Below are 8,238 nucleotides of genomic sequence, written 5' to 3' on the forward strand. Positions count from 1 at the left end.
AATTGTCTTCCTGGTCCTCACTTGCCCTGGCAGTCATTGCAGATAAACAGCAAGACTGGGACTCTGCTCTTTCCTAGCCTTGCAAACACGCACTCTGCTTATGCTCAGACTCGTTCTCCGAACTGCGAAAGGAAACGTTGCACTGTCTCTCCTCCAAGGAAGGTGCTAGGCAGGAATTGTCGTGCTGGTCCTCACTTGCCCTGGCAGTCATTGCAGAGAAACATCAAGACTTGGGCTCTGCTCTTTCCTAGCCTTGCAAACACGCACTCTGCTTATCCTCAGACTCGTTTTCCGAACTGCGAAATGAAACGTTGCACTCTCTCTCCTCCAAGGAAGGTGCTAGGCAGGAATTGTCTTGCTGGTCCTCACTTGCCCCGGCAGTCATTGCAGAGAAACAGCTAGACTGGGGCTCTGCTCTTTCCTAGCCTTGCAAACACGCACTCTGCTTATCCTCAGACTCGTTCTCCGAAGTGCGAAATGAAACGTTGCACTCTCTCTCCTCCAAGGAAGGTGCTAGGCAGGAATTGTCTTGCTGGTCCTCACTTGCCCTGGCAGTCATTGCAGAGAAACAGCAAGACTGGGGCTCTGCTCTTTCCTAGCCTTGCAATCAGCCAATGCAGCTCCTCTCCCTCGTGAGCGCCAAAATGCTAGATTGAAACGTTGCACTCTCTCTCCTCCAAAGAAGGTGCTAGGCAGGAATTGTCTTGCTGGTCCTCACTTGCCCTGGCAGTCATTGCAGAGAAACAGCAAGACTGGGGCTCTGCTCTTTCCTAGCCTTGCAAACACCCAATGCAGTTCCTGTCCCTCGTGAGCGCCAAACTACTAAGTTGAAACGTTGTACTCTCTCTCCTCCAAGGAAGGTGCTAGGCAGGAATTGTCTTGCTGGTCCTCACTTGCCCTGGCAGTCATTGCAGAGAAACAGCAAGATTGGGGCTCTACTCTTTCGTAGACTTGCAAACAACCAATGCAGTTCCTCTCCCTCGTAGAGCGCCAAACTCCTATATTGAAACATAGCACTCTGTCTACTCCTAGGAAGGCGCTAGGCATGAATTGTTTTGCTCGTCCTCGCTTGTCCTGGCAGACATTGCAGAGAAACAGCAAGACTGGGGCCCTGCTCTATCCTAGCCTTTCAAACAAGCACTCTGCTTCTTCTCAGAGTCGTTCTCCGAACTGCAAAATGAAACGTTGCACTCTCTCTCCTCCAAGGAAGGTGCTAGGCAGGAATTGTCGTGCTGGTCCTCACTTGCCCTGGCAGTCATTGCAGAGAAACAGCAAGACTGGGGCTCTGCTCTTTCCTAGCCTTGCAAACACCCAATGCAGTTCCTGTCCCTCGTGAGCGCTAAACTACTAAGTTGAAACGTTGCACTGGCTCTCCTCCAAGGAAGGTGCTAGGCAGGAATTGTCTTGCTGGTCCTCACTTGCCCTGGCAGTCATTGCAGAGAAACAGCAAGACTGGGACTGTGCTCTTTCCTAGCCTTGCAAACACGCACTCTGCTTTTGCTCAGAGTCGTTCTCCGAAGTGCGAAATGAAACGTTGCACTGTCTCTCCTCCAAGGAAGGTGCTAGGCAGGAATTGTCTTGCTGGTCCTCACTTGCCCTGGCAGTCATTGCAGAGAAACAGCAAGACTGGGGCTCTGCTCTTTCCTAGCCTTGCAAACACCCAATGCAGTGCCTGTCCCTCGTGAGCGCCAAACTGCTAAGTTGAAACGTTGCACTCTCTCTCCACAAAGGAAGGTGCTAGGCAGGAATTGTCGTGCTGGTCCTCACTTGCCCTGGCAGTCATTGCAGAGAAACAGCAAGACTGGGGCTCTGCTCTTTCCTAGCCTTGCAAACACGCACTCTGCTTATCCTCAGAGTCGTTCTCAAAACTGCGAAACGAAACGTTGCACTGTCTCTCCTCCAAGGAAGGTACTAGGCAGGAATTGTCTTGCTGGTCCTCACTTGCCCTGGCAGTCATTGCAGATAAACAGCAAGAGTGGGGCTCTGCTCTTTCCTAGCCTTGCCAACACCCAATGCAGTTCCTGCCCCTCGTGAATTCTAAACTACTAAGTTGAAACGTTGCACTGGCTCTCCTCCAAGGAAGGTGCTAGGCAGGAATTGTCTTGCTGGTCCTCACTTGCCCTGGCAGTCATTGCAGAGAAACAGCAAGACTGGGACTGTGCTCTTTCCTAGCCTTGCAAACACGCACTCTGCTTATGCTCAGAGTCGTTCTCCGAAGTGCGAAATGAAACGTTGCACTGTCTCTCTTCCAAGGAAGGTGCTAGGCAGGAATTGTCTTGCTGGTCCTCACTTGCCCTGGCAGTCATTGCAGAGAAACAGCAAGACCTGGGCTCTGCTCTTTCCTAGCCTTGCAAACACGCACTCTGCTTATCCTCAGAGGCGTTCTGCGATCTGCGAAATGAAACGTTGCACTGTCTCTCCTCCAAGGAAGGTGCTAGGCAGGAATTGTCTTGCTGGTCCTCACTTGCCCTGGCAGTCATTGCAGAGAAACAGCAAGACTGGGGCTCTGCTCTTTCCTAGCCTTGCAAACACGCACTCTGCTTATCCTCAGAGGCGTTCTCCGAACTGCGAAATGAAACGTTGCACTGTCTCTCCTCCAAGGAAGGTGCTAGGCAGGAATTGTGTTGCTGGTCCTCACTTGCCCTGGCAGTCATTGCAGAGAAACAGCAAGACTGGGGCTCTGCTCTTTCCTAGCCTTGAAAAGAGCCAATGCAGTTCCCCTCCCTCGTGAGCGCCAAAATGCTAAATTGAAACGTTGCACTCTTTCTCCTCCAAAGAAGGTGCTAGGCAGGAATTGTCTTGCTGGTCCTCACTTTTCCTGGCAGTCATTGCAGATAAACAGCAAGACTGGGGCTCTGCTCTTTCCTAGCCTTGCAAACACGCACTCTGCTTATCCTCAGAGGCGTTCTGCGAACTGCGAAATGAAACGTTGCACTGTCTCTCCTCCAAGGAAGGTGCTAGGCAGGAATTGTCTTGCTGGTCCTCACTTGCCCTGGCAGTCATTGCAGAGAAACAGCAAGACTGGGGCTCTGCTCTTTCCTAGCCTTGCAAAGACGCACTCTGCTTATCCTCAGAGGCGTTCTCCGAACTGCGAAATGAAACGTTGCACTGTCTCTCCTCCAAGGAAGGTGCTAGGCAGGAATTGTCTTGCTGGTCCTCACTTGCCCTGGCAGTCATTGCAGAGAAACAGCAAGACTGGGGCTCTGCTCTTTCCTAGCCTTGCAAACACGCACTCTGCTTTTCCTCAGAGGCGTACTCCGAAGTGCGAAATGAAACGTTGCACTGTCTCTCCTCCAAGGAAGGTGCTAGGCAGGAATTGTCTTGCTGGTCCTCACTTGCCCTGGCAATCATTGCAGAGAAACAGCAAGACTGGGGCTCTGCTCTTTCCTAGCCTTGCAAAGAGTCAATGCAGTTCCTTTCCCTCGTGAGCGCCAAAATGATAAATTGAAACGTTGCACTCTCTCTACTCCAAGGAAGGTGCTAGGCAGGAATTGTCTTGCTGGTCCTCACTTGCCCTGGCAGTCATTGCAGATAAACAGCAAGAGTGGGGCTCTGCTCTTTCCTAGCCTTGCAAACACCCAATGCAGTTCCTCTCCCTCGTGAACGCCAAAATACTAAGTTGAAACGTTGCACTGGCTCTCCTCCAACGAAGGTGCTAGGCAGGAATTGTCTTGCTGGTCCTCACTTGCCCTGGCAGTCATTGCAGAGAAACAGCAAGACTGGGGCTCTGCTCTTTCCTAGCCTTGCAAACACGCACTCTGCTTATCCTCAGAGTCGTTCTCCGAAGTGGAAAATGAAACGTTGCACTGTCTCTCTTCCAAGGAAGGTGCTAGGCAGGAATTGTCTTGCAGGTCCTCACTTGCCCTGGCAGTCATTGCAGAGAAACAGCAAGACTGGGGCTCTGCTCTTTCCTAGCCTTGCAAACACGCACTCTGCTTATCCTCAGAGGCGTTCTGCGAACTGCGAAATGAAACGTTGCACTGTCTCTCCTCCAAGGAAGGTGCTAGGCAGGAATTGTCTTGCTGGTCCTCACTTGCCCTGGCAGTCATTGCAGAGAAACAGCAAGACTGGGGCTCTGCTCTTTCCTAGCCTTGCAAAGACGCACTCTGCTTATCCTCAGAGGCGTTCTCCGAACTGCGAAATGAAACGTTGCACTGTCTCTCCTCCAAGGAAGGTGCTAGGCAGGAATTGTCTTGCTGGTCCTCAATTGCCCTGGCAGTCATTGCAGAGAAACAGCAAGACTGGGGCTCTGCTCTTTCCTAGCCTTGCAAACACGCACTCTGCTTTTCCTCAGAGGCGTTCTCCGAAGTGCGAAATGAAACGTTGCACTGTCTCTCCTCCAAGGAAGGTGCTAGGCAGGAATTGTCTTGCTGGTCCTCACTTGCCCTGGCAGTCATTGCAGAGAAACAGCAAGACTGGGGCTCTGCTCTTTCCTAGCCTTGCAAACACCCAATGCAGTTCCTGTCCCTCGTGAACGCCAAACTACTAAGTTTAAACGTTGCACTGGCTCTCCTCCAAGGAAGGTGCTAGGCAGGAATTGTCTTGCCTGTCCTCACTTGCCCTGGCAGTCATTGCAGAGAAACAGCAAGACTGGGGCTCTGCTCTTTCCTAGCCTTGCAAAGACGCACTCTGCTTATCCTCAGAGGCGTTCTGCGAAGTGCGAAATGAAACGTTGCACTGTCTCTCTTCCAAGGAAGGTGCTAGGCAGGAATTGTCTTGCTGGTCCTCACTTGCCCTGGCAGTCATTGCAGAGAAACAGCAAGACCTGGGCTCTGCTCTTTCCTAGCCTTGCAAACACGCACTCTGCTTATCCTCAGAGGCGTTCTGCGATCTGCGAAATGAAACGTTGCACTGTCTCTCCTCCAAGGAAGGTGCTAGGCAGGAATTGTCTTGCTGGTCCTCACTTGCCCTGGCAGTCATTGCAGAGAAACAGCAAGACTGGGGCTCTGCTCTTTCCTAGCCTTGCAAAGACGCACTCTGCTTATCCTCAGAGGCGTTCTCCGAACTGCGAAATGAAACGTTGCACTGTCTCTCCTCCAAGGAAGGTGCTAGGCAGGAATTGTGTTGCTGGTCCTCACTTGCCCTGGCAGTCATTGCAGAGAAACAGCAAGACTGGGGCTCTGCTCTTTCCAGCCTTGAAAAGAGCCAATGCAGTTCCCCTCCCTCGTGAGCGCCAAAATGCTAAATTGAAACGTTGCACTCTTTCTCCTCCAAAGAAGGTGCTAGGCAGGAATTGTCTTGCTGGTCCTCACTTTTCCTGGCAGTCATTGCAGATAAACAGCAAGACTGGGGCTCTGCTCTTTCCTAGCCTTGCAAACACGCACTCTGCTTATCCTCAGAGGCGTTCTGCGAACTGCGAAATGAAACGTTGCACTGTCTCTCCTCCAAGGAAGGTGCTAGGCAGGAATTGTCTTGCTGGTCCTCACTTGCCCTGGCAGTCATTGCAGAGAAACAGCAAGACTGGGGCTCTGCTCTTTCCTAGCCTTGCAAAGACGCACTCTGCTTATCCTCAGAGGCGTTCTCCGAACTGCGAAATGAAACGTTGCACCGTCTCTCCTCCAAGGAAGGTGCTAGGCAGGAATTGTCTTGCTGGTCCTCACTTGCCCTGGCAGTCATTGCAGAGAAACAGCAAGACTGGGGCTCTGCTCTTTCCTAGCCTTGCAAACACGCACTCTGCTTTTCCTCAGAGGCGTTCTCCGAAGTGCGAAATGAAACGTTGCACTGTCTCTCCTCCAAGGAAGGTGCTAGGCAGGAATTGTCTTGCTGGTCCTCACTTGCCCTGACAATCATTGCAGAGAAACAGCAAGACTGGGGCTCTGCTCTTTCCTAGCCTTGCAAAGAGTCAATGCAGTTCCTTTCCCTCGTGAGCGCCAAAATGATAAATTGAAACGTTGCACTCTCTCTACTCCAAGGAAGGTGCTAGGCAGGAATTGTCTTGCTGGTCCTCACTTGCCCTGGCAGTCATTGCAGATAAACAGCAAGAGTGGGGCTCTGCTCTTTCCTAGCCTTGCAAACACCCAATGCAGTTCCTCTCCCTCGTGAACGCCAAAATACTAAGTTGAAACGTTGCACTGGCTCTCCTCCAACGAAGGTGCTAGGCAGGAATTGTCTTGCTGGTCCTCACTTGCCCTGGCAGTCATTGCAGAGAAACAGCAAGACTGGGGCTCTGCTCTTTCCTAGCCTTGCAAACACGCACTCTGCTTATCCTCAGAGACGTTCTCCGAAGTGGAAAATGAAACGTTGCACTGTCTCTCTTCCAAGGAAGGTGCTAGGCAGGAATTGTCTTGCAGGTCCTCACTTGCCCTGGCAGTCATTGCAGAGAAACAGCAAGACTGGGGCTCTGCTCTTTCCTAGCCTTGCAAAGACGCACTCTGCTTATCCTCAGAGGCGTTCTGCGAAGTGCGAAATGAAACGTTGCACTGTCTCTCCTCCAAGGAAGGTGCTAGGCAGGAATTGTCTTGCTGGTCCTCACTTGCCCTGGCAGTCATTGCCGAGAAACAGCAAGACTGGGACTGTGCTCTTTCCTAGCCTTGCAAACACGCACTCTGCTTATGCTCAGAGTCGTTCTCCGAAGTGCGAAATGAAACGTTGCACTGTCTCTCCTCCAAGGAAGGTGCTAGGCAGGAATTGTCTTGCTGGTCCTCACTTGCCCTGGCAGTCATTGCAGAGAAACAGCAAGACCTGGGCTCTGCTCTTTCCTAGCCTTGCAAACACGCACTCTGCTTATCCTCAGAGGCGTTCTGCGATCTGCGAAATGAAACGTTGCACTGTCTCTCCTCCAAGGAAGGTGCTAGGCAGGAATTGTCTTGCTGGTCCTCACTTGCCCTGGCAGTCATTGCAGAGAAACAGCAAGACTGGGGCTCTGCTCTTTCCTAGCCTTGCAAACACGCACTCTGCTTATCCTCAGAGGCGTTCTCCGAACTGCGAAATGAAACGTTGCACTGTCTCTCCTCCAAGGAAGGTGCTAGGCAGGAATTGTGTTGCTGGTCCTCACTTGCCCTGGCAGTCATTGCAGAGAAACAGCAAGACTGGGGCTCTGCTCTTTCCAGCCTTGAAAAGAGCCAATGCAGTTCCCCTCCCTCGTGAGCGCCAAAATGCTAAATTGAAACGTTGCACTCTTTCTCCTCCAAAGAAGGTGCTAGGCAGGAATTGTCTTGCTGGTCCTCACTTTTCCTGGCAGTCATTGCAGATAAACAGCAAGACTGGGGCTCTGCTCTTTCCTAGCCTTGCAAACACGCACTCTGCTTATCCTCAGAGGCGTTCTGCGAACTGCGAAATGAAACGTTGCACTGTCTCTCCTCCAAGGAAGGTGCTAGGCAGGAATTGTCTTGCTGGTCCTCACTTGCCCTGGCAGTCATTGCAGAGAAACAGCAAGACTGGGGCTCTGCTCTTTCCTAGCCTTGCAAAGACGCACTCTGCTTATCCTCAGAGGCGTTCTCCGAACTGCGAAATGAAACGTTGCACTGTCTCTCCTCCAAGGAAGGTGCTAGGCAGGAATTGTCTTGCTGGTCCTCACTTGCCCTGGCAGTCATTGCAGAGAAACAGCAAGACTGGGGCTCTGCTCTTTCCTAGCCTTGCAAACACGCACTCTGCTTTTCCTCAGAGGCGTTCTCCGAAGTGCGAAATGAAACGTTGCACTGTCTCTCCTCCAAGGAAGGTGCTAGGCAGGAATTGTCTTGCTGGTCCTCACTTGCCCTGACAATCATTGCAGAGAAACAGCAAGACTGGGGCTCTGCTCTTTCCTAGCCTTGCAAAGAGTCAATGCAGTTCCTTTCCCTCGTGAGCGCCAAAATGATAAATTGAAACGTTGCACTCTCTCTACTCCAAGGAAGGTGCTAGGCAGGAATTGTCTTGCTGGTCCTCACTTGCCCTGGCAGTCATTGCAGATAAACAGCAAGAGTGGGGCTCTGCTCTTTCCTAGCCTTGCAAACACCCAATGCAGTTCCTCTCCCTCGTGAACGCCAAAATACTAAGTTGAAACGTTGCACTGGCTCTCCTCCAACGAAGGTGCTAGGCAGGAATTGTCTTGCTGGTCCTCACTTGCCCTGGCAGTCATTGCAGAGAAACAGCAAGACTGGGGCTCTGCTCTTTCCTAGCCTTGCAAACACGCACTCTGCTTATCCTCAGAGACGTTCTCCGAAGTGGAAAATGAAACGTTGCACTGTCTCTCTTCCAAGGAAGGTGCTAGGCAGGAATTGTCTTGCAGGTCCTCACTTGCCCTGGCAGTCATTGCAGAGA

Source organism: Phaethon aethereus, assembly GCF_964289735.1.
Source record: "Phaethon aethereus genome assembly, chromosome: 4".
Taxonomy (NCBI): Eukaryota; Metazoa; Chordata; class Aves; order Phaethontiformes; family Phaethontidae; genus Phaethon; species Phaethon aethereus.